General features: G+C 37.7%; 1 protein-coding gene and 1 long non-coding RNA gene across 6 annotated transcripts in view; one reads left to right on the top strand and one right to left on the bottom strand.

Moving 5' to 3' along the window:
• LOC101894571 (homeobox protein ceh-19) overlaps nt 1–27312 on the top strand; it is a 158959-nt gene that overhangs the window by 124896 nt on the left and 6751 nt on the right. The gene's annotated exons all lie outside the window — the stretch shown is intronic.
• On the bottom strand, nt 13290–25042 carry LOC131804300 (uncharacterized). Of its 2 annotated transcripts, XR_009343066.1 has the most exons (5): nt 24693–25042; nt 23749–24614; nt 23495–23686; nt 13693–13767; nt 13290–13618 (listed from the first exon to the last, which is right to left on the bottom strand). It is a non-coding gene; the product is annotated as an uncharacterized LOC131804300 (long non-coding RNA). The 2 variants fall into 2 exon arrangements; XR_009343067.1 differs by lacking the exons at nt 13290–13618; nt 13693–13767 and adding an exon at nt 21109–23430 and having other exon boundaries at nt 24693–25040.

Here is a 27312-nt window from a genome sequence, read left to right as displayed (position 1 = left end):
CGTTTATAATTCTCGAAATATTCATGATAGGATCTACAAAGTATATTCTGGATCAGCATAAAATTCTAAGACAATTTAGGTATGTCTATCTGTCTGTTGCAATCACTCTATCTTTCGAACGAATTAGATAGAAGGCTAACATTTTGCCAATGTGTATTTTCCCAGTAGGCAGGTTAAGTTTGTAAATGGCCTAAAAATTTCGTATGCAGGTTCACGTCTTCGGACAGCCCCCATATAACGATACCTCCCTTTATTCGGTATTTTGATGATTAATTTAGCGACATTATTGTATCGAATGTCGTATTTTAAGATCTTAATGGGTCCGCATCTTCGTATAGCCCCCGTATAAAGCGCATCATTTAAACGGCGTTTTTCGGAATTTGTTGAAATTTTTAACGTTCCTTCCAACTGATGGGGGATGTTAAAAGTTTATCCCGTCCGAACTTAGCTGCCTTTTACTTGTTTGTTTTTTGTTCGGATTAGTGTATAACATGATTGTAGTTGTGGCTCCGCCCCTAAATCGACAAACACATCTAAATGGGGTTGTATCAAAACGTGGGCCAACCACTTTCGTACGGAAAGTTTCATTTCTATCTGAACCCAAAATATCCGTAATCAATAGATACAATTATTTTTATACCCTCCACCATACTATGGAGGGTATATTAATTTTCTCATTCCGTTTGTAACTCCTCGAAATACTCATGTCAGACCCAACAAATTATATATATTCTTGATCAGCGTGAAATTCTAAGACGATTTAGCCATGTCTGTCTGTCTGTCTGTCTGTCTGTCCGTCTGTCTGTCTGTTGTAATCACGCTATCTTTCGAACAAATTGAGATAGAAGGCTAAAATTTTGCACACATGTATATTTTGCCAATAGGCAGGTTAAGTTCGTAAATGGGCCATGTAGGTCCAAGTTATCATATAGCCCCCATATAACTGTACCTCCCGATATTCAGTATTTTGATGATTTTAGCGACATTATTCACCGGGATTGTTTCAAATTTGGCATTTGAAGTTCGTAATGACTACTACAGCCTAAGACAGAAAATTATCTGTGCAGGTCCACGTCTTCGTGTAGCCCCCATATAACGGTACCCGCCGATATTCGGTATTTTGATAATTTTAGCGAGATTCTTTACCGGAATCGTTTCAAATTTGGTATTTGAAGTTCGTAATAGATACTAAATCCTAAATCAAAAAATGAGCCATGTAGGTCCACGTCTTCGTATAGCCCCCATATAAGGGTACCCCCCGATTTTCGGTATTTTTATGATTTAAGCGACATTATTTAGCGAAATCGTTCCAAATTTGGTATTTGAAGTTCGTAATGGATACTACGGCCTAAGACAGACAATTTTCTGTGCAGGTCCACATCTTCATATAGCCCCATATACCGTACCCCCCGATATTCGGTATTTTGATGATTTTAGCGACATTATTTATCGGGATTGTTTCAAATTTCGCATGTGAAGTTGGTAATGGATACTTCAGCCCATGCCAGAAAATTGTCTGTGCAGGTCCACGTTTTCGAATAGCCCCCATATAACGGTACCCCCCCCCCCCCCCCCATATTCGGTATTTTAATGATTTTAACTACATTATAAACACATTTTTCTTCAAATTTCACATTTAAATTATTGTAATAACTTATGACAAAATACGCCTATGCAGCCCCACGTCGTCGTATAAGAACTCGGTATTCTTAAGATTTTAACAGAGTTTTTAACGGATTTTATTTTTTGGAAATTGCCAAATTTGTGGAGGGTATTAAAAGTTCGGCCCGGCCCGGTGGAGGGTATTAAAAGTTCGGCCCGGCCGAACTTACAGCTTTTTTGCTTGTTATCATTAAACCAAACTAAAAAAAATATGTACTAATATTACACAGATTGAGTTGTGATATAATAACACCACTCAATCTTATAAATCATATACTTTAAATGCATTGAATAATTATTGGTTGAATATTTTTCACCCACTGATAACTCAAAATATCAAATAACAAGCACTTCGGTTGAATACTCATAAAAAAGATTCTTTTAGTGTTATTCTGCTTTAATTTACACTTTAAGTTCTGAAAATTCAGGCACTTTAGTTCACAGAATGGAACGGTTTTAAAAAATAAACCCTAGCCAAACCTACATCTATATTGACTAATTTCTAAGATGAACATTCTTCTCATTTGGAATTATAATTATAAATTACAGGGTATTTTTCTAAGAAATGTGTCTTCAAACTTTTAGGTACAACTTAAAGAAACATTTATTGCCGGATTTTCTCCACTGTTTAAACTTATGACATTTCTCTTAAAAAACTTAAACTTTCTTAAAAATGTTGGCTTGCAATTGCAGAAAAGCTAAAAAATAACAAATTTATGGCTTATAAATTTGATGATTCTAGTTTTTATACCCTAGAACACATAGTAGTAAGGGTATTATGACTCTGCGGATTTGTTTGTAACATGAAGAAGAAAGCGAGATAGACCCATAGTTACTTTTGAGGATCTTCACAGAATAACTTTTTGAGTCGATGTATGTTAGTCCGTCCATCCGTCTGTCCTTGTATTCTTGTGAAAAAAAAAAATTCAAACAATATTTTTTGGCCCAAGGACGAACCCTATTGAAATTGGTGATAATCGGATCAGATTAAGATATAGCTCCTACATATATTCAACCGATCTCGTGTTAATTGCGCACCAAATGGCCGAATGGCCCGAGTTTTGGCACATCCAACCGAATTCAGTCCAGAAGCAAGTACATGCAATTTTGTGAAAATCGGTTTAGATATAGCTATAGCTCCCATATGGTATCTAGTTTTGTCTATCTCATAATTAAGGACAGAATGATTTCAGAATAATCAAAGATAACTACTTTTAATTTTTTTTACTCTTAATTTTTTGTCAGTCCATATTTTTCATCACAGTCCATATTTTTCATCACAGTATAATTCAGTAACGATTAAACAAATGTTCGGTCCCGCGCTACTTTCTAATTTTTTCATGTTTCTGCCACAATTTCCGGCTGAATGAGCCCAAGTTTGACATTTTGAAGTTTATTTCATATCCCAAATCTACGTTCCCAACCAATATTCTCTTGGGGGTTACAAATTCAAAAGAATACAAAATGTTCTTTTCTGACAACACATTGGTTGGGAAAGTGGCCTTGGGGGTACACTAATGTGGGGACTATACTTAAGTAAATGCCTATGTGAACAATTATCTTTAAGATGGTTGTATAGCCCAGAGAAGGCTAAATATAATTTTTTAGCCACATCAATTTATGAATGTGGTCAAGATTAAGATGGGCCTTTCTCAGAAAATTAAAAACTTTATGACAAGAGGCAAATGAAATAAAAAAGTGTCCACGTTCGGGATAGCTTAAATCATGGTTATACCAAAAAGTGATCTTTTTTTGCAAGGATGGTTTCTACCCAAATAATTAACATTTGCCGAAATTAGTATAAACAAGTAAAAAACATTAAGTTCGGCCGGGCCTAACTTTTAATACCATCCACCTTAGGGTTAAGGGAAAAATTAGAAGAAATGTTTCAAAAACCATTAAAATGCCGAATATCGGGAGGTACCGATATATGGAGGCTATACCAAATCGTGGACCTACACATACAATGTTTCGCCAAAGGAGCTAGAACCCATTATGACCTACAAATACCAATTTTCAGACAAATCCGTGAAAAAATGTGGCAAAAATCGTCAAATTACCGAATATCGGGAGGTACCGTTATATGGGGGCTATACCAAAACGTGGTCCTATAATTACAATGACTCGCCACACAAACTGGGACCCATTATGATCTACAACTACAAAATTTTTAGAGAAATTCTTGAAAAAATGTGGCATAAATCATCAAAATACTGAATATCGGGACTATATCAAAACGTGGACCTATAATTACAATGACTCGCCAGACGAACTAGAACCCATTATGACCCACAAATACCAATTTTTAGACAAATCAGTGAAAAAATGTTCGGCCCGGCCCGGTGGAGGGTATTAAAAGTTCGGCCCGGCCGAACTTACAGCTTTTTTGCTTGTTATCATTAAACCAAACTAAAAAAAATATGTACTAATATTACACAGATTGAGTTGTGATATAATAACACCACTCAATCTTATAAATCATATACTTTAAATGCATTGAATAATTATTGGTTGAATATTTTTCACCCACTGATAACTCAAAATATCAAATAACAAGCACTTCGGTTGAATACTCATAAAAAAGATTCTTTTAGTGTTATTCTGCTTTAATTTACACTTTAAGTTCTGAAAATTCAGGCACTTTAGTTCACAGAATGGAACGGTTTTAAAAAATAAACCCTAGCCAAACCTACATCTATATTGACTAATTTCTAAGATGAACATTCTTCTCATTTGGAATTATAATTATAAATTACAGGGTATTTTTCTAAGAAATGTGTCTTCAAACTTTTAGGTACAACTTAAAGAAACATTTATTGCCGGATTTTCTCCACTGTTTAAACTTATGACATTTCTCTTAAAAAACTTAAACTTTCTTAAAAATGTTGGCTTGCAATTGCAGAAAAGCTAAAAAATAACAAATTTATGGCTTATAAATTTGATGATTCTAGTTTTTATACCCTAGAACACATAGTAGTAAGGGTATTATGACTCTGCGGATTTGTTTGTAACATGAAGAAGAAAGCGAGATAGACCCATAGTTACTTTTGAGGATCTTCACAGAATAACTTTTTGAGTCGATGTATGTTAGTCCGTCCATCCGTCTGTCCTTGTATTCTTGTGAAAAAAAAAATTTCAAACAATATTTTTTTGGCCCAAGGACGAACCCTATTGAAATTGGTGATAATCGGATCAGATTAAGATATAGCTCCTACATATATTCAACCGATCTCGTGTTAATTGCGCACCAAATGGCCGAATGGCCCGAGTTTTGGCACATCCAACCGAATTCAGTCCAGAAGCAAGTACATGCCATTTTGTGAAAATCGGTTTAGATATAGCTATAGCTCCCATATGGTATCTAGTTTTGTCTATCTCATAATTAAGGACAGAATGATTTCAGAATAATCAAAGATAACTACTTTTAATTTTTTTTACTCTTAATTTTTTGTCAGTCCATATTTTTCATCACAGTCCATATTTTTCATCACAGTATAATTCAGTAACGATTAAACAAATGTTCGGTCCCGCGCTACTTTCTAATTTTTTCATGTTTCTGCCACAATTTCCGGCTGAATGAGCCCAAGTTTGACATTTTGAAGTTTATTTCATATCCCAAATCTACGTTCCCAACCAATATTCTCTTGGGGGTTACAAATTCAAAAGAATACAAAATGTTCTTTTCTGACAACACATTGGTTGGGAAAGTGGCCTTGGGGGTACACTAATGTGGGGACTATACTTAAGTAAATGCCTATGTGAACAATTATCTTTAAGATGGTTGTATAGCCCAGAGAAGGCTAAATATAATTTTTTAGCCACATCAATTTATGAATGTGGTCAAGATTAAGATGGGCCTTTCTCAGAAAATTAAAAACTTTATGACAAGAGGCAAATGAAATAAAAAAGTGTCCACGTTCGGGATAGCTTAAATCATGGTTATACCAAAAAGTGATCTTTTTTTGCAAGGATGGTTTCTACCCAAATAATTAACATTTGCCGAAATTAGTATAAACAAGTAAAAAACATTAAGTTCGGCCGGGCCTAACTTTTAATACCATCCACCTTAGGGTTAAGGGAAAAATTAGAAGAAATGTTTCAAAAACCATTAAAATGCCGAATATCGGGAGGTACCGATATATGGAGGCTATACCAAATCGTGGACCTACACATACAATGTTTCGCCAAAGGAGCTAGAACCCATTATGACCTACAAATACCAATTTTCAGACAAATCCGTGAAAAAATGTGGCAAAAATCGTCAAATTACCGAATATCGGGAGGTACCGTTGTATGGGGGCTATACCAAAACGTGGTCCTATAATTACAATGACTCGCCACACAAACTGGGACCCATTATGATCTACAACTACAAAATTTTTAGAGAAATTCTTGAAAAAATGTGGCATAAATCATCAAAATACTGAATATCGGGACTATATCAAAACGTGGACCTATAATTACAATGACTCGCCAGACGAACTAGAACCCATTATGACCCACAAATACCAATTTTTAGACAAATCAGTGAAAAAATGTGGCAAAAAAATTAAAATACCGAATATCGGGAGGTACCTTTATATGGGGGCTATACCAAAACGTGGACCCATACATGCAATGTTTTGCCACAAGCACAGGGACCCATTGTGACCTACAAGTACCAATTTTCAGACAAATCCGTGAAAAAATGTGGCATAAATAATCAAAATACCGAATATCGGGAGGTACCGTTATATGGGGACTATACCAGAACGTGGACCGATATATCTCATTTTCAATACCAACCATCCTAGACACAATACGAATAGCTCTGCTAAATTTTGGCGCTCAAATAATGTGGGCTGTATCGTGATTTCAACAGGCAGACGGACAGAATTTTATGCTGATTATGAATATATATACTTTATGGGGTCTACGACGAATATTTAAGGATGTTACAAACGAAATGACAAAGTTAATATACCCTCCTTTCCAAGGTGGAGGGTATAAAAATATAGTTAAAATGTAAAATGTACTTTAAATCAGTTTGTACCCTTATACGGAGGTTATGGCCCATATGATGACCTGCAAAAGCGATTTAAGGTATCTTGAAAGTTAAGGAAGTATTTCTGGAAGGATACAAATAATTTTCTTACTAAATATCCAATTCGCTCTACTATCTTGCATCCTTACTATTCGGTATTTCAGTGATGGCAGTCTCAATGAATTTTGCATTTTTAATTCTCATTGGACGGATTATTGTCATATGAGAGAAGTCGGTCCACCTTTTCAAATGAGCCCATAACGCTTTGTCGGTCATTTTTGTTTTTTTTTTAATGTGTTCGCATTTTCCTGCTAAAGCACGATGTAGGTCCTGGAGTTGAAAGCTAGATGCCAATTTTATACATGAAAGATCGCACTTTAACAACGTATTGCGCAATCATTTCATTCTTAATATTATTCATTCAGAATTCAAAACGATAAAAAATGTAGACTTCAATATAAAATGGCAAATTGAAAAAAAATTACGCCAAAATTATTTTTTTCATTCAGTTTTTTTTTTGGCATATTTTCATCCGATTTTTTTTTTTTTTTTTGTCAAGATACCATTCCGAATTATGTATGAATTATCAAAATCCGTCAAACTGCTCTTGAGTTATAAGCATAGTATTTTACATAACTTTTGTTTATGTGGTGAATGTAATAATTCCAAATAAAACAAGTAAAAAAACCATTAAGTTCGACCGGGCCGAACTTTTAATACCCTCCACCTTAGGGTAATGGAAACACTTGAACCAATTATGTCCCCGAAACAACAACACTCCAATTTTGGCCAGCGGCTGCCAACCCAGTGTATACATGTTCGTGTTTGTCTATTTTTCTGTATTGGGAGCAGCACATCCCGGAATGCTTGCTCCGGATTCTTTTGGTCCGTGCCGGGCTTGAGGAAAACCCCGGACCATGGTTCTGTACGGTTTGCCAAAACACCATCCACCATAGATCAGTCTCGGCGCGATGTAATGGTTTAACCCTGTTTCGAGACTATAGCGATAGGGACTATGTTGCTTCGTGCTGTACCAACGTAGTCCCCAGTGAGTCCACGACCTTGTCGTCGTCGGAGTATGGAACTCCCCCGCAGTCTCCAGAACAGCAACCTTTACTGCAGCACCTAACGCCACATGTTGCTGTTCCAATTCCGGACAATGCATCATTCTTGCAGTTTAATTGCAACGGACTCCGAGGTAAAATTGATGAGATAGTGGATTTTATGAATCGGAGGAATATTAATATCGCAGCGGTGCAGGAAACCAAGCTCAATGAAAATTGTTGCTTTCAACGTTTCAATGGTTACAACGTATTGAGGAAAGATCGCACCAGAAATGGAGGTGGGGGATTAGCGTTCCTGTTACACCATTCTGTTCAATACATACCTATCTCGCTTGAGGTAGTCTCCATGTAGTGACCCGTACATGGAGTGTATGGGGGTAGCAGTCAAGTGTGGTACTGCCGAGGTAGAGGTGCTTAATGTGTATATCCCGCCGGTTAATAGCTGTGAACCGCGTTACTTGCCTAATATAAGCCCACTTTTGGAAGGCAATAACCGCCTGGTACTAGAGGACTTCAATGCCCACCATGAGTTGTGGCATTCCGTCCTAGGTAATGACCAGAGGGGATAAGCGTTGGCAGAGCAGATTGACTGCTCCACATTTTGCACAGTAAACGAGGATGCCCCCACCCGAATAAGAGGAGAGTGTCACAGTTCGCCAGATTTAACCATTGTGTCACCCGGTATGATAAAAGACGTGACTTGGCAACCCGTCATTTCTCTTGGCTCAGACCATCTCCCGATAATCGTCTCCATCAGCAGATCGCCCGATTTCATAACCTCTGAACGCCGCACTTTCCTCAACCATGGAAAAGCCCACTGGCCTGAGTTCAGAGAGTTCACCAACCTTCACTTCAGAGAACTGTCCAATCCTTCTTATGTTCGGGTAGCTGAAAGGATTATCCGAAACATTATGAAAGCTGCAGCCGCTCGCTACATACCTGCTGGTCGAATACCAGAAGTAAGACCAAATTTCCTAGCAGAGGCAGCGGGATTAGCTAATGAGCGAGATGAGCTCCGACATACCAACCCTACTGATCCCCGAGTCAGGTTGGTACAGGAGTATAACACAACAACAGTCAGTCTGATCCGAAAAGGTGCTCTGGCTGTTTTAACCGCCAATTTGTCGAGCACCCCGAGATACGCCGGGAGTTGAGTATCTAATTAAAGTCCTTAACTTGTCTTTAGCCACCCTGTTGCGTTCATCCCCATAATTATAATTTTTTATAATGTGGAATTTGATCCACCGAACGTCCTGAACGCCAGTCAAAAAAGAGAACCGGATACGCTGGGCGGCCAGCTAAATCTTCAAAAGTGATGTCAAGTCTCATAGTTTTTTTGACAACATGAGAGATGTGTGGCAAAAATACAACACTGGGGATAATAGTGGGTAGGTAGAACACCTGATAAAGATAAATAATAAATGTCAGGGAAATTGTGGGACAATTGTGAAAAAGAGGGAAAGTTTGGTTGAGCGTCCTTGGGGACCATATATAAAGCACAGAAAGGCTAAAAGCGCCATTATTTCATAGTGGTGTGGAAAAGGAAAACAGTAGTAGTCCTTCCCTTAAATTTTTTTTTGTGAATTAAAACAAGTAAAAAAGAAGTAAGTAAGGCCGGGTCGAACTTTGAATACCCTCCACCATTTGGAACGAATTAGAAAATTTTCAAAAAAATAAAATCCAATAAAAATTCTTTTAAAATCTTTAAAATATCTAATATAGGAAGGTGCCGATATATGGGGGGATATACGATATTGTGGACCTATAAAGACAAATCTATGTCTGCGTGTAAAGTACTCACAAGGAACTCCGTGTGTGGATTTTTAGACAATACGATTGGAAAATGTGGCTAAAATCATCAAAATACCGAATATCGCGGGGTACCGTTATATGGGAGCTATACGTTATCGTTAACCTATATAGAGAATTCTCTGTCGGTGGGTAAAGTGCTCACAAAGAACCCCTTGTGTACAAAGAACCCCTTGTGACCATTCCGTTGAAAAATATGGCTAAAAACATCAAAATACCCAATATCGGGGGTACCGTTATATGAGGGCTATACAATATCGTGGACCTATATAGATAATTCTCTGCCGAGGTATAAAGTACCCACAAGGAACTCCTTGTGTGGATTTTCAGACAATTCCGATGAAAGTGTGGGTCAAATCATACAATACCGAATATCGGGAGGTACCGTTATATGGGGGATATACGATATCGTGGATCTGTATAGACAATTCTCTCTCAGGGGGTGAAGTACTCACAAGGAACTACTTGTGTTGATTTTAAGATAATTCCATTGAAAAGCGTGGCTAATATCATCAAAATACCGAATATCGGAGGTTACAGTTATATGGGGGATATACGATATCGTGGACCTATATAGACACTTCATTTTGAGGAGGTAAAATGCCCACAAGGGACTCCTTTTGTGGATTTTCAGACAATTCCGTTGACAAATGTGGGTAAAATCATCAAAATACCAAATATCGGGGGTACCGTTATATGGGGGCTATACGATATTGTGGACCTATATAGATAATTCTCTGCCGAGGTATAAAGTACCTACAAGGAACTCCTTGTGTGGATTTTCAGACAATTCCGTTAAAAAATGTGGGTAAAATCATCAAAACACCGAATATCGGGGGGGTACCGTTACATGGGGGCTATACGATATCGTGGACCTATATAGATAATTCTCTGCCGAGTTATAAAGTACCCACAAGGAACTACTTGTGTGGATTTTCAGACAATTCCGTTCAAAAATGTGGGTAAAATCAGCAAAATACCGAATATCGGGGGGGTACCGTTATATGGGGGCTATACGATATTGTGGACCTATATAGATAATTCTCTTCCGATTTATAAAGTACCCACAAGGAACTCTTTGTGTGGATTTTCAGACAATTCCGTTGAAAAATGCGGGTAAAATCATCAAAATACCGAATATCGGGGGGTACCGTTACATCGGGGCTACACGATATTGTGGACCTATATAGATAATTCTCTGCCGAGGTATAAAGTACCCACAAGGAACTCCTTGTGTGGATTTTCAGACAATTCCGTTAAAAAAAATGTGGGTAAAATCATCAAAATACCGAATATCGGGGGGTACCGTTATATGGGGGCTATACGATATTATGGACCTATATAGATAATTCTCTGCCGAGGTATAAAGTACCCACAAGGAACTCTTTGTGTGGATTTTTAGACAATTCCGTTGAAAAATGTGGGTAAAATCATCAAAATACCAAATATCGGGGGTACCGTTATATGGGGGCTATACGATATTGTGGACCTATATAAATATTTCTCTGCCGAGGTATAAAGTACCCACAAGGAACTCCTTGTGTGGATTTTCAGACAATTCCGTTGAAAAATGTGGGTAAAATCATCAAAACACCGAATATCGGGGGGGTACCGTTACATGGGGGCTATACGATATCGTGGACCTATATGGACAATTCTCTGCCGAGGTATAAAGTACCCACAAGGAACTCCTTGTGTGGATTTTCAGACAATTCCGTTGAAAAATGTGGGTAAAATCATCAAAATACCGAATATCGGGGGGTACCGTTACATGGGGGCTATACGATATCGTGGACCTATATGGACAATTCTCTGCCGAGGTATAAAGTACCCACAAGGAACTCCTTGTGTGGATTTTCAGACAATTCCGTTGAAAAATGTGGGTAAAATCATCAAAATACCGAACATCGGGGGGTACCGTTACATGGTGCTATACGATATCATGGACCTATATGGACAATTCTCTGCCGAGGTATAAAGTACCCGAAAGGAACTCCTTGTGTGGATTTTCAGACAATTCCGTTGAAAAATGTGGGTAAAATCAGCAAAATACCGAATATTGGGCGGTACCGTTATATGGGGGCTATACGATATTGTGGACCTATATAGATAACCCACAAGGAACTCCTTGTGTGAATTTTCAGACAATTCCGTTGAAAAATGTGGGTAAAATCATCAAAATACCGAATATCGGGGGGTACCGTTATATGGGGGCTATACGATATTGTTGACCTATATAAATAATTCTCTGCCGAGGTATAAAGTACCCACAAGGAACTCCTTGTGTGGATTTTCAGACAATTCAAAAATGTGGGTAAAATCATCAAAATACCGAACATCGGGGGGTACCGTTATATGGGGGCTATACGATATTGTGGACCTATATAAACAATTCTCTGCCGAGGTACAAAGTACCCACAAGGAACTCCTTGTGTGGATTTTCAGACAATTCCGTTGAAAAATGTGGGTAAAATCATCAAAATACCGAATATCGGGGGGTACCGTTACATGGGGGCTATACGATATCGTGGACCTATATAGATAATTCTCTGCCGAGGTATAAAGTACCCACAAGGAACTCCTTGTGTGGATTTTCAGACAATTCCGTTGAAAAATGTGGGTAAAATCATCAAAATACCGAATATCGGGGGGTACCGTTACATGGGGGCTATACGATATCGTGGACCTATATGGACAGTTCTCTGCCGAGGTATAAAGTACCCGAAAGGAACTCCTTGTGTGGATTTTCAGACAATTCCGTTGAAAAATGTGGGTAAAATCATCAAAATACCGAATATCGGGGGGTACCGTTATATGGGGGCTATACGATATTGTGGACCTATATAAATAATTCTCTGCCGAGGTATAAGTACCCACAAGGAACTCCTTGTGTGGATTTTCAGACAATTCCGATCAAAAATGTGGGTAAAATCATCAAAATACCGAACATCGGGGGGTACCGTTATATGGGGGCTATACGATATTGTGGACCTATAAAAACAATTCTCTGCCGAGGTATAAAGTACCCACAAGGAACTCCTTGTGTGGATTTTCAGACAATTCCGTTGAAAAATGTGGGTAAAATCATCAAAATACCGAATATCGGGGGGTACCGTTACATGGGGGCTATACGATATCGTGGACCTATATAAATAATTCTCTGCCGAGGTATAAAGTACCCACAAGGAACTCCTTGTGTGGATTTTCAGACAATTCCGTTGAAAAATGTGGGTAAAATCATCAAAATACCGAATATCGGGGGGTACCGTTATATGGGGGCTATACGATATCGTGGACTTATATGGACAATTCTCTGCCGAGGTATAAAGTACCCACAAGGAATTCCTTGTGTGGATTTTCAGACAATTCCGTTGAAAAATGTGGGTAAAATCATCAAAATACCGAATATCGGGGGTACCGTTATATGGGGGCTATACGATATCGTGGACCGATATAGCCCATCTTCGAACTTGACCTGCTTGCAGACAAAAGAGAGATCTGTGCAAAATTTTAGCTTCCTATCTTAATTCGTTTAGACTGTAGCGTGATTACAACAGACGGACAGGGCTAAATCGTCTTAGAATTTTACGCTGATCAAGAATATATATACTTTGTTGGGTCTAAAATGATTATTTCGATGAGTTACAAACGGAATGACGAACTTAATATACCCTCCATACCTTTTTTGGTGGAGGGTATAAAAATAATAATAATAAAAAACGGTTGGCCGTTACTATTCGTGTTTTATTGTTTTATTTGTGTGGCGTATATAAAAAATTCGTAAGTGTTGATTTGTAAGTGGTGTTATGTCGGATATGTTGTGTTAAGTTTATGTGTTTTCCGTTTAGGAAAATAACGCCTCTCGTAAATCCACAATTGGACAACGTCATCCGACTTAGGCCAGGAAAAAATCGCCAGGTGCGGCACAGAGTTTCCAGGCATAGAAAAGGTCCTGGGTACTACCAGAAGACCTGGAAACCGCAAGTAAAAGGCCAGTTAATAGCCTTTGGAACAGGCGGCAGTACCAGTCCGAGAAGCTAACAGTTTATCCAGAAAAAATCTGTAAAAGAATAAAAATAATTGTATAAGTATGCCGTTGTGAAGGTAATGTAATTAAGAAAACAATTTACTTACCAAAGCATACAAAGAAAGCCAGATCCCGCTGAAAGTGCAATTTTAAGATTCTTTTTCCTTTTCGAAGATGCACCACTGAAAGAGAGAAAATTCGTTAATAAATGTCTGTCCAAATTTGACTAAAAGAAAGACTAAATATCGTTTTACAAAAATATTTGTCTGTTAGTGTGTAGTTTAGATATAAGCTAAATGTGCTGTTTGTAGTTAGATAAATAGTACTTAAGATACAAATGTGAGGAAAATTAATGCCCATTAAATCTTCTTGTTAGTGAGTGTAGGGTTGCCTCAAAATTTATAGCTAGAAAATTTCGATTTTTCTGTTTGGGACAAGGATTTGAACTGCCCAAAATATTCGTCTAAGTGATCTCCTTTTGGCAGATTTAGAGTAATTTTTTTTTGGCCAAAATTTGGCGGTCCTAGCGGTGTAATAAAAAGGTAATCTGAGTATTGACTCACAAATTTTTTCGTTCGGGTATTAAGAGTCCAGTTTTTTTATGTCTTGTGGAAATTATTTTTAAGAAAACAATTATGTTTATAATAAATAAGTTTAATGTCTAATTGTTTCAAGAAATAATATGTTGTGCTAAATTTTGTTTGTGAGAGGAGGTTAGGCGTTGTAAGTGAGTGTGTGTGCCTTTTTGGGGCCCTTTTAATTTTTTTGAGTGTATTTGGACTAAAGGGTCAGGGATGGGTGGGCATAGTGGGGGAGCAGTGATCTCAAGCTCCTGTGTCATAGGTGTATGTTGTGTATTTTTGTTTTCAGTTGTTTTGTTTGTGTTTATTCCTGTCAAATTCTTTAAGTGTTCATTCCCTAAGGTTGATGGTGGCAGGGTTAAGAACCCCCTGGATTAACCGCTCCCTCCTGAGCTAGTGCGGAACCCCACCATAACGCCGAGTAGCCCGAATGTAACAATATGGCGTGCAATATCAAAAGAAAATATAAATGTCTTCCAGACATTAGCCAATAAAAATGTGCAATAAAATCTACGCACTGTACAATATACCATAGGAGACAATAGATTTAAGCAAAATATCGCACTTTTTACATGCTTGCGAATATTGCAATCACTTTCTAAGTAATTAAAAAGTGTCAATTGTGCAATATCTAGCATAGAAAGTAAAACATTAGGATATTCTGTTCCAATGATTAGGGTCTAGTGCAATAGCTTTTGTTCATGAGGTGTAACAAAATTTGTATTGTTTTATGACCTGTGTTTTGACGTGTATGTGTTTACATTTTTCAGAGTAGCGACAATAGTTTAAGGTTAGCATAGGATAATTACAGTATCTGCGAATCGATGGGCCACAGACTGTATTACACTAATTTTATCCTTTCGTGAGATCTCTTTTCTTTAAATATTGGAGAAAACTGCCATGGTGCTAATTTTTAAATGGAAAGTTCAATGTTTGTAATTGTAAAGTCCAACCTAGTCAATAGGGTACAACCGTAAGAGGCCACTACAAAATAAAATCATGTTTTTTTTGTTTGAAAAGCATATACCACACACACACACACCTTATTACAACTGAAAATACTCCTAAACTCCTCTCATATTTATCATTGTCTTTGAAAAATTAAATTTTGTTTGTTTTGTTAACCTATTGATTTATATATGTTTTGATTTTATGTATACCTATTGATTTTTATGTGTTTTGTTGTTATTTAACCTATTGATTTATAAATGTTTTGTTTTATTAATATTTACTATTTTTGTAACTGTGTGTAATTCATTAATCCCTTTAATTGTCTTTTAAAATTAATTAATTTTAAGTTCATATTTATCCTTAGTTAATTCCATATAGTCTTTGCAGCCAACCACACAAGTATTTCCAACTTTTCATATATAGTAATATCAATGAACGCAGCTACGGTAGGAAAAAAACGCAGAAAAAGAAATAGATCGTTAGCATTTGACCTTAGCAGAACTTCAATTGCATCATCCAAACCGAAAACTAAGAAAAAAGAAAAAATGCAAAACACTAATGTCAACCCAACTGTTCGGGATTTATCAGGTTCAATTAATAACCCTAATCCTAGCACTAGTGCTGCAGCTAATGCAACTGTACCAATGCAACCAAAAGAAGTTGACCAACTTGTCAGAAGTTTGGTGCAAGATAGTCTGAACCATGCTCAGGCAAATCTGCAGGCGCTGGTTGAAAACAGCGTGAGTAAGGAGATGGAAAAGGTTAACACTGTAGTAGATAAATTAAATGATGCAATCGCGAAATTGTCAATTAGCAATCAAAGTGCAATTCCTACATTTAATCCTAAACCCCCTTCTTTACCCCCAAATACCGTAAATAATCCACCTATTAACCGTACCCATACTATTACCCCATCCTTCATGAGTTCTCAAAATTGTCAAAGTATAAGAATTGAGAGATTTGGGATAAATTTATCTGGCAGACCCAATACTTTGACAGTAGAAGACTTTATATACCGGCTAGAACATTTTCAAAAGCTTTACAACCTTCCATGGAAAGACATTTTGAATGAGTTCCATGTTTTAGTTTCAGGCCCTGCTAATGAATGGTTCTGGCTAGAACAAATGAATAACAATATTTCTACTTGGCAGTCATTAAAGGTTCAAAACCATTGAAAGGTTCAAAACCAAAAGAACATGTTTTGAAGAAATGCGAGATTGCAGCTTCGGAATATGAAATGATCTGCCTGGCTTAGAAAAATGTGCGAAAGAATATTTCAGGTATTGTTTATTCAGTGCAATTACCCTCGCTTGAGCAATAGAGAATTGAGTGTATTGAGATTAAAAAGACATTCTTTAGACGCGATCCTGCCCCAGTTACTACTCCTACTTACAATAAACCAGCTCGTGTAAATGCAATGCATGAAGAGGATGAACAAGAAAACTTTCAGGTATTCGAAGAACCAGATGAAGTAGTAGATGTTTCTGTAATAAATATTCAATTGGTTTGTTGGAATTGCCAAACTCCCGGCCACGGATTCAGGGATTGTCTTTCTATTCAAAGAAACTTGTTTTGCTTTAAGTGTGGAAAGCAGAATACCATTACACCGAAGTGTGCAAATTGTCGATTAGGAAACTCGAGGAAGAACCTGGTTACAGCGGGAAACCACCGTTCTACCGAGCAGCCCGCCGATCAGAAGCCACAATCGACTTAGAAAAAAGTAAAACCAAAAAACAAATTTACCCTAAAATTCGACATTATTTACCATTGGAGGTCAGGGAACAAAATTATAACGAAATAAGGTCAAGAATATTTGGAGAAGAAGATCAAAATGAAAATAATAGCAAGCGATTTAAGAAAAAGCAAAGAATTTCAAAACTAAGGCAAAAGCAAAAACAATTTAAATTACTTAAGAAATCTGTGTCTGCATCGATAGTCCAATGCCAATATAAAACAGATTTAAGGCCATACGTCACGATACAAATTAAAGGAAAGGGAGTTAGAGGTTTATTAGACTCTGGCGCTACAGTCATTGTAGCTAAATCTGTTAGCTGCAATGACATTGTTTCTATGTCCTGATTTGGAACAGGAATTATATTTAGGGATAGATTTTTGGAAAATATTTGGAATTGCACCCGAAATATTTCCCACAGAAAAATAAATCTAAATCTTCAACAAAAATTCATGGGGATTCAACTAATGATAATGAAAATATGCATGTTCTAACAGAGGAACAACAGCAACAACTGAATGAAGTTGTGAACAAGTTTCTGACATTTGAAAAGAATGGACTGGGATGTACCAAGTTGGAGAAACATGCCATCAAATTAATAGAAGGAGCAAATCCTGTCAAGGACAAACATTACCCTCAATCGCCCGCCGTACAGGAAAAAGTCTATAGAGAAATTGATAACATGATCAAACTAAATGTGATTGAAGAAAGCGATTCACCGTGGAGCAACAGGACAACCGTAGTGCGAAAACCAGGCAAAAACAGATTCTGTCTAGATGCGAGAAAACTCAATGCATTGACCATCAAGAATGCATATCCATTACAGAACATTGATGGGATATTGAGTAGCATAGATCAAACGCATTGTATTAGCAGTGTCGACCTGAAGTACGCGTTTTGGCAAATAGAACGTGAAGAAGAAGCCAAAGCGTACACATCCTTTACAGTACCAGGTCGACCACTATACTAGTTCAGGGTAATGCCGTTTGGTCTATGCAATGCGGCGCAACGACTCTGTTGTTTGATGGATCGAGTAATACCTGGTAAACTGAAGTCCAGCGTGTTCATATATCTAGATTGTTTACTAATTATATCTGATGAATGTGAAACGCATTTGAAATTGTTGAGCGAGGTAGCAGATTGTTTAAAAAGGGCCAAGTTAACATTTGGTTTCAAAAAATCTTTGTTTTGTTTCCGTGAATTGAAATATCTTGGGTTCATAATCGGAAACAGCTGTTTAAAAACCGGCCCGGAAAAAGTCACCGCAAATCTAAAAATACCGATACCAAAGTCTCCAAGGGAAGTAAGGAGCTTTTTAGGAACGCCCGGATGGTACCGTCGCACCATACAAGACTTCGCTTCCATATCCGCTGCCCTAACTGATACATTAAAAAAGGGGCAGAAATTTACGATGACACCTCAAGCCCGTGAATCATTCCGAACACTGAAGGAAGCTCTCACCTCGGCGCCAGTACTTCGACATCCAGATTTCCAGCGAGAATTTTTCATACAGTGTGACGCATCTGAGTACGGCATTGGAGCCGTTTTTTCCAAAAGGATGATAATGGTTGGGAATATCTAATTGCTTTCTACTCGCAAAAACTAAATTCAAGTCAGAGAAATTATTCGATAACTGAGAAAGAATGTTTGGCTGCGATTCTCGCCGTAAAAAGATTCCGGCCATACGTGGAATGCATGAAATTCACCATGATCACAGATCACACAAGTCTCAAGTGGCTTATGTCACTGAAAGATTTAAGTGGAAGACTTGCCAGATGGTCTCTGCAGCTTCAAGCTTTTGATTTTTCTATTGAAAATCGAAAAGGATCTTGTTGTGGCTGATACCTTATCCCATCTACCAAATGAATCGGAAATAGCAGTCGAAGAAACCACTAACGATAATATTCTAGATTTCGAAACCACCGTTTTTAACAGCGAAGGGTACCTGGAGTTGCGAAAAACAATAATAGAAAACCAAGAAAAATTACCCGATTTGAAAGTCGACAACGACAAAGTTTACATAAGAGTGAACAATTTTAATGAAATCGCGATGGAATTTGAATGGAAATTGTGGATACCAGAAGAAATTACCTATACGATGATTGAGAAGGCCCACAATTACAATCAATCTGTCCACGATGGCATAAATAAAACCATGAATCGTTTGAAAACGTATTAGTATTGGCCAAAAATGACATGCCAAGTAAAAAATTACGTGTCCAATTGCAAAGTCTGCAAAGAAACCAAATCGTCAAATACTATTATGCGACCTACCGTAGGAAACGAGGTTATAACGGAAAGGCCATTCCAAAAACTTTATGTAGATTTCCTCGGAAAGTATCCCAGATCCAAAAATGGAAATGCCTATATTTTTATAGTCATGGATCACTTCACTACATTCATCTTTTTACATGCGATGAGAGAAGCTACCGCTAAAAACGTCGTGGAATTTCTGGAGAACGAAGTATTTCGTGTTTTCGGGGTCCCAGAAACAATCCATAGTGACAATGGAAAACATTTTGTCTCAAATCTGTTTCAAGAAATGGTTAAGAATTACAAAATAAACCATTTAACGACAGCGTACTACTCTCCACAATCAAATGCGGCAGAGAGAGTGAACCAGTCTGTACTGGCGGCTATAAGGACTTATGTCGAGAAAGATCACCGAGATTGGGAATTATACCCATCTGAAATCGAGCAAGGCCTCCGAACTTCGGTACATTCCGCCACAGTTGTCAACCCATCCTTTGCATTGTTCGGATACAATATGTTTACCAAGGGAAATGATTATAGATTAGCCAAGAAACTCAAATCGTTTACTGACCACCAAATCGTACAATTAAATAGAACGGATAGGTTAGAATTAATGAGAGAAAACATTAAGAAAAACATGCATCAAGCTATGAGTCCAATGCCAAAAGGTACAATAGCAGGTCGCGAAATGTAACTTTTCGTCCAGGCCAGGAAGTTTTTCGAAGGAATCACGTTCTTTCAGATTTCAAAAATAATATAAATGCGAAATTTTGCAAGAAGTTTCTGAAGTGCAGAATCGTGAGACCCGTCGGAAACAATATGTATGAGCTGGAAACTCTACAAGGGAAATCTCTTGGGAACTTCCATGTCAAGGATATAAAAGTTTAAAATGACGTGAGAAATCTGTGATATAAGTACTTAAGTGCAATATAATTAATAAAACGTATGCAGTGTATGTCTATTTTTTAATTTATAATGTATCGTGTTATTATACAAAAAAATAGTTTAATAAATTTAAAGTTTTTATTATCAATGAGACAAGGATGTAGACAAAGTGAGGGTCTTGTGCAATAAATATGCAATTAGAAACGAAATACGCAATAATAAAAATCTGTGATATAAAATTTACTAGGCAATATAAGATAAGTAAATTAGTTCGTGATTGTCCCAATTTATTTATTTGTATTGCTCAGAATTTTTTTCTCAGTCGTTATTGTCAACTTTGTTTAAAATTGTATGTCTAAAGCAAAGATAACAGCTAAAGAGCCGGCTGAATGAGGCTTCAGAGTGTGGGAGTTCCCCACGTTGTGAACAACAAAGGTAGAAAGATCAATATTCCTTTTAATTTCTTTCAAAATACAATAGCCACCAGCTCTTATTGTCTCAAACGAACAAAGTCCATTTATATTCATGGAAAAATTCCGTAGATTTCTTCCTAACAACCATCGACAACATCGATTTAAAGCATTCCATTATTTCCTTGTAACCCATATTTTTCACATTACAATTATCACAGATTTAGTTGATTTTTGATAAAGTATTTAAGAAGCATACATATGTTCACATATAAGATTAAAAGAGATAGTATTTTATAGCAACAATATAATATGGTAATATGAATAAGGGAACAATTAAATCATATTCCCTTTGTAGTGCTCTTGATTTTCAATTGTACCATCTCCAAACATTTTTTTGCTATTAATAATGATTATGTATCATCCTCCAATATTCTTTTTTTTCTCTCGATGAATGCATAAAAATAGTCATATAATTTTTTTTTCATGTCCCTTTATGATATTCTGTGTTTTTGATCCATTGAAATCATAGGTATTCTGTATTTTCAGAAAATTTTGTCAATTTTTTTATATACCCATTTTCTCAATTTTGTCTCACCAATAAATATCTAATGTTACAGAATTAGAATATAGCAAACAATTCACAACCTTTTATCAGCTTGCCTCTTTCTCTTTGGAAAATTAGCAACCCCGATGATTGAGAAGAAAACCAGCCGAATGGTTTGGCTGTTGATTCAATTCTGATTTTATTTCTAAAATATGTTTCTTACATACTACTGAAACTAATCTATCTTAACCTAGTCGCAGCCACAAAATTGTTCTTATCTATTCTAATATTGAATAGAGAACATTGCAGGGCTGCTTGACATCTCATTCAAGTGGTCTTGTGCATCTACTGAGCGCATTGATATCTGTGCGTGTGGGTCATAACCTTTATTATCTCACACATTATCGTATGCGTCAGCACACAAGATCACCGAATTGTTCACATGTGGTATTTTATGGCGGCTGGGAAACATGTAATTTTAGAATATTTATTGTTTATTGCTAGATTTTCCCAGCGCCTCAACCGCACTCAAAAGTATGTACAAAGTATTTTGTACACCCGAACTCAAGACTTTTCAGCAAGGTTTTAAAATTTGCGAAAAAGATTTTTCTTGCTCTTTTGCATTGTTCCAATTTAAAGTTCAAAATTGCATAGTAAAATAGCATTCCATAAACCTGTGTTAGTAATTTTAGCTTTTTTGATACAAATTTTCACTGTTGTGCAATGTGAAATATTTTTCTCAATAATTGGATATAAACGATATTAGATCTTATTAAACGCTAACGGCGGTGTATGGGATTTGTTTCCATATTTATACCGAAATTCTGCACATTCAAGGCAAATGTATTAAAGCATTACAATTAAACTTTTTTCGAGTATTCGTTCTCCATTTTTAATTCAGAAATCCACATTCCAAAAATGAGCATTTTTGAATTTCAAATAATTTAATGAAAATTAATTGTCTTGTTTACATTTTTAGACATAAAACAATAGACAAAAACAAATTTGTATGTGGTTGTTGTTGCGTTTGTTGTACAACAACACTTGCTGTTACCTGTATTTTTCTACCATGAGTTCTGGGAAAGAATAATTGGGATCATTTTTGCTTCTTTCCATCAGAAAGTCTTATATGTCTTTTATTTTCTTCCAATACCAAACAAAGTACTTTTCGTACGCTTGTAGTACACTATTCTAAAACAACCTTTTTTCGACGAAGTTCTGCAACTACGCCAATCAGTTATTGGAATTCCATTTAATTGTCCTATTTGCGTTTCTTGACAATCTATCAATCCGCACAGAATCTCTTCATTTTTATTCCCCGGCAATTTATGTTCACAAAAAAACATTAAGTTCGGCCGGGCCTAACTTTTAATACCCTCCACCTTAGGGTAAAGGAAACATTAGAAGAAATGTGGCAAAAACCATTAAAATGCCGAATATCGGGAGGTACCGTTATATGGGGGCTAGACCAAATCGTGGACCTACACATAGAATGTTTCGCCAAAGTAGCTAGAACCCATTATGACCTATAAATACCAATTTTCCGACAAATCCGTGAAAAAAAATGTGGCAAAAATCATCAAATTACCGAATATCGGGAGGTACCGTTATATGGGGGCTATACCAAAACGTGGTCCTATAATTACAATGACTCGCCACACAAACTGGGACCCATTATGATCTACAACTACAAATTTTTAGAGAAATTCTTGAAAAAATGTGGCATAAATCATCAAAATAATGAATATCGGGAGGTACCGTTATATGGGGACTATATCAAAACGTGGACCTATAATTACAATGACCCGCCACACGAACTAGAACCCATTATGACCCACAAATACCAAAAACCATCAAAATACCGAATATTGGGAGGTACCGTTATATGGGGGCTATACCAAATCATGGACCCATACATGCAATGTTTCGCCACCGGAGCTGGAACCCATTATGACCAACAAATACCAATTTTTAGACAAATCAGTGAAAAAATGTGGCAAAAAAATTAAAATACCGAATATCGGGAGGTACCTTTATATGGGGGCTATACCAAAACGTGGACCCATACATGCAATGTTTTGCCACAAGCACAGGGACCTATTATGACCTTCAAGTACCAATTTTCAGACAAATCCGTGAAAAAATGTGGCAAAAAAATTAAAATACCGAATATCAGGAGGTACCGTTATATGGGGACTATACCAGAACGTGGACCGATATATCTCATTTTCAATACCAACCATCCTAGACACAATACAAATAGCTGCTAAATTTTGGCGCTCTACGTCAAATAATGTATCGTGGCAAATGTATCGTGATTTCAACAGACAGACAGACAAAGTTAATATGACAAAGTTAATATACCCTCCTTTCCAAGGTGGAGGGTATAAAAACAGCTTCAGGCAGACGCACTGCTAATTTTAAATAGTTCTCACTTTCACTTTATTTGTTTTATGCATTTTCGACACACAAACATAGCCGGTTACCTGAAAAGAAAAAAATCATAATAAAACTATTGTTTTGCAAATGCATAAACAACAAAGTCACTACCTGCACAAGATGTTGCATTTAGCACCGTCGTCCAACGGGTAGAAATCAACCCCTTTCATGCATTTCGGGGTATGTTGAAAATTTGTGAGCGAAGTTACCATTGTAAACAAATAGATGTTTCCACGGTCTGCGTTTTCCAATTGTCCAAAGAGATTCACGAGAGATGGTTGCCGGGCAGTCCGCCAAATTTCTCTTAGAATAAAAAGCAACAAGTTAGAATGAACGAATACATTATTTTTATAAAACGTCATTACCTTTCATTAGTTTGTCCGATTGGAAAATTTTCATGGTTGAATGAGCTGCCGCATTACACAACATCAACATCACGTGGGGATTCATACGAAAGGCATGAATGATCGGTGTAGGGAAATTAACGGCGTTGCGCACCCTTAATGTACGTTTACACGACTGCGGCTACTTCGTGCATGTGTGTGTGAATAGAGTTTTTCAATGGATGCAGCGTGCCTGCACACACACACACATACTTACGCATGATGCTAGGAACACAATTGGAGCGAACGACGAATTTCGCCCTACGCAGCGACAAAATGAGCCGCGAAAATTCGTCGTATGGAACACAATACCGACGAAATTATAAAACAGCTGATGAAGTTGTTTACTTTTTGCTCATTTGTTGACTACAATGAATTATACAAGAACACATAATTCTTTACGTTCTCTATTATAATTTCACTTATGTCCATCTTCTCTATTATAAATTCACTGATATCCATCTTCACTCAGGCGCAAGTACACAAATAAATAAACAAATTAATTATGTTTTTTTTATACGAGTAACAGATAGTAGAGTGACCATAACAAATTTTAAAGTAAAAAGTAACTTTATTTACTAAAACACATAAAATTCGTACAAGTATGGCCACCTTGTACTATTTTGTTCGCCGGTCGCCGGCGTATGAAATAGAAATAAAGCTAATTGAGTTCGCGGCGACCGACGAAATTTTCGCCGGTGCCGTGATTGTGTGCACTTCCATATACACATATGTGTTTTATTTTTGACGACGAACATACGCCGCGAAAAAATTCGTCGTTCGCTCCAATTGTGTTCCTAGCATGAGACTTCCAAGAATTAATATAATCAGGTAATTTTTAGATTCGTCTGCAAGAAAAGAATGGGAATAAGAATAGGAATTGATTATATTTCTGGGGGTAGTTTATTGCAAAAGAGAATACTTACCTTTATCCGAATGGGAAAAATGAGACACTGGAAAATTTGTTTGGTCACGTCGACTGACGGGTGGACTGATGGTGGTGAAGAAAAGAAACTCAATCCGCTCCACAGGACGTAAAGATTTACGCACATCACCACTTTCTTTAATTTTTTTACTAAAGTGGTGAAGTTTTTTTTGCGTTCATCACCATTATAATTACAATTTTTATAATGTGGAATTTGATCCACCGAACGTCCTGAACGCCAGCCAAAAAAGAGAACCGGATACGCAGGGCGGCCAGCTAAATTTTCAAAAGTTATGCCAAGTCTCATAGTTTTTTTTGACAACTGTAACGCCGGAAGTCGGAACTTGTTTCCGGCTCCACATCCCGATGCTGTGCATCGACATAATTAATTACTAGTATTAAAATGAATTGTTTTTTTTATATTTGAATTGAATATATTAATTTAATTAAACATACATGATTTGCCATAACTTCTATACGTCCCTAAGGTTTTATTGTTGTGAACGAGGATTACTGCCACAACTATTTTCAGTAGCCAAAATTGTCAACAACTTGTTTACGTCGATGATCCAAATGTCTCGCTGGAGAAAAACAAGTACCAACAACATGCATATGTAAGGCATTCTCCAGCGATGTAAAGGAGTAAACAAGTTGTTTATGCAAGTGATCGCGAGAAAAACAAGTAGCAACAACATGCATGTGTAAGGCATTCCCCAGCGACACCAAGGAGTAAACAACTTGTTTATGCAGTGATCGCGAGAAAAACAAGTAGCAACAACATGCATGTGTAAGGCATTCCCCATCGACACCAAGGAGTAAACAACTTGTTTATGCAGTGATCGCGAGAAAAACAAGTAGCAACAACAGGCGTAGGTGGAGCCCTTTGAAGCACCGCTAAGGTGTAAACAACTTGTTTATGCAAAGGAACTGCGAGTAAAAGGTAGCAACAACATACGTCTGTAGGGCACCTTTAAGCAAGCACACCGTCCTGATCCCTATAAAAGGAGTGGCTCGCTGTGAGTGGGGATCAATCAAGTGAAAACCGGTAACACGAGTGCGGGAACTGAGAAGACCGTGATACGATACCCAAGGAGGATACCAGGTAAGACTCTCGGACACAAAGCCTTAAGAGTGAGTTTCCCTACGCCACTCAGAGAAAGGGTCCCAGTTCCTAAAAGTCCTCAGGTTGCTCCGCAGAAGAGTGAGTTGGAAGAGCCACTCTTGAAAGGAGGGACAACACCAAGGAAATCTATTCCCGCGAGTTCGACAGCCACGGGAGACCGCGTACCCACGGTTCCAGAACCCAACATAGGACCCCCATAATAGAGCCAGTGAGTTTCCCAAGCCGCTGGAAGCCAGAACCCCCCGAAGCAGCCTCCCATCAGGAACTTGCCAGGACACGTCGCCGGACGATCGTCGAGTTGGCCACACAAGTGAACCAGCCTGAATTTACGAATAAAATAAAAATAAGTGAAATAAACCTGGGTATCTCTCCCAAGACAAAATTTGAAACCTTCTCCTTACTTAAGTCGCTGAAATAAACAAATTTCTGTGACGCACCTTGGCCACCGCGAGCTTATCCTAGCAACGGCGGAAATCGTGTCGTTACACAACATGAGAGACGTGTGGCAAAAATACAACACTGGGGATGATAGTGGGTAGGTAGAACACCTGATAAAGATAAATAATAAATGTCAGTGAAATTGTGGGAAAATCGTGAAAAAGAGGGAAAGTTTGGTTGAGCGTCCTTGGGGACCATAAATAAAGCACAGTAAGGCTAAAAGCGCCAGGAGGTTAGGCGTTGTAAGTGAGTGTGTGTGGCTTTTTGGGGCCCTTTTAAATTTTTTGAGTGTATTTGGACTAAAGGGTCAAGGATGGGTGGTCATAGTGGGGGAGCAGTGATCTCAAGCTCCTGTATCATAGGTGTATGTTGTGTATGTTTTTTTCAGTGCTGAATGTGCAGGTCGAGGGGCACATAATTCCAACCACCAACTACCCCAAAATCCTTGGGGTCACATTCGATAGGATGTTCAAGTCTTCCGCGCAAGCCGCAGCGATTTGCGATAAAATGAAAAGTAGGAACAAGGTACTCAAGGCGCTAGCCGGCAGCACTTGGGGTGCGGATAAGGAAACCTCTTATAAAGCGATTGGTCGGTCTGTGTTTAGCTATGCGGCTCCAGTGTGGTCGGCGAATACAAGTGCAACGCAGTGGAAAAGTATTCAGACCTGCCAGAATGCCGCCCTGAGAACTGCAACAGGGTGCCTCCTCATGACTCCTGTGGACCATTTACATGGGGAGACGAAAGTTCTTCCTTACGTCAGCATAATCATATGCTTTCGTTGCAGTACCTGCTTGGGTGTTATCGTGGGAGTCACCCTAACCACCATATGGTGGATAGAACTCCCCCACCCAGGCGTGTCAGGAAGGACCTGCATGATCTAGAGAGAGAGGTCCAGCCATATAAGAGAGAGCCCCTAGATCATGAAGCCTATCAAGCGGGTCTGAATAGCATTCATACTGATGCAGTCGCAGAGGTAGTTAATAATTACAGTATGAATGCCATACTCGGAGTCCACCCCCCATCCATTGCAGCTGAAGAACGTCGGCTGCCTAGGCAAAC

This window comes from Musca domestica, unplaced genomic scaffold, assembly GCF_030504385.1.
Source record: "Musca domestica strain aabys unplaced genomic scaffold, Musca_domestica.polishedcontigs.V.1.1 4, whole genome shotgun sequence".
Lineage (NCBI taxonomy): Eukaryota > Metazoa > Arthropoda > Insecta > Diptera > Muscidae > Musca > Musca domestica.
The sequence above is the reverse complement of the archived record's forward strand: the minus strand, read 5'-3'. Positions and strand labels throughout refer to the sequence as shown.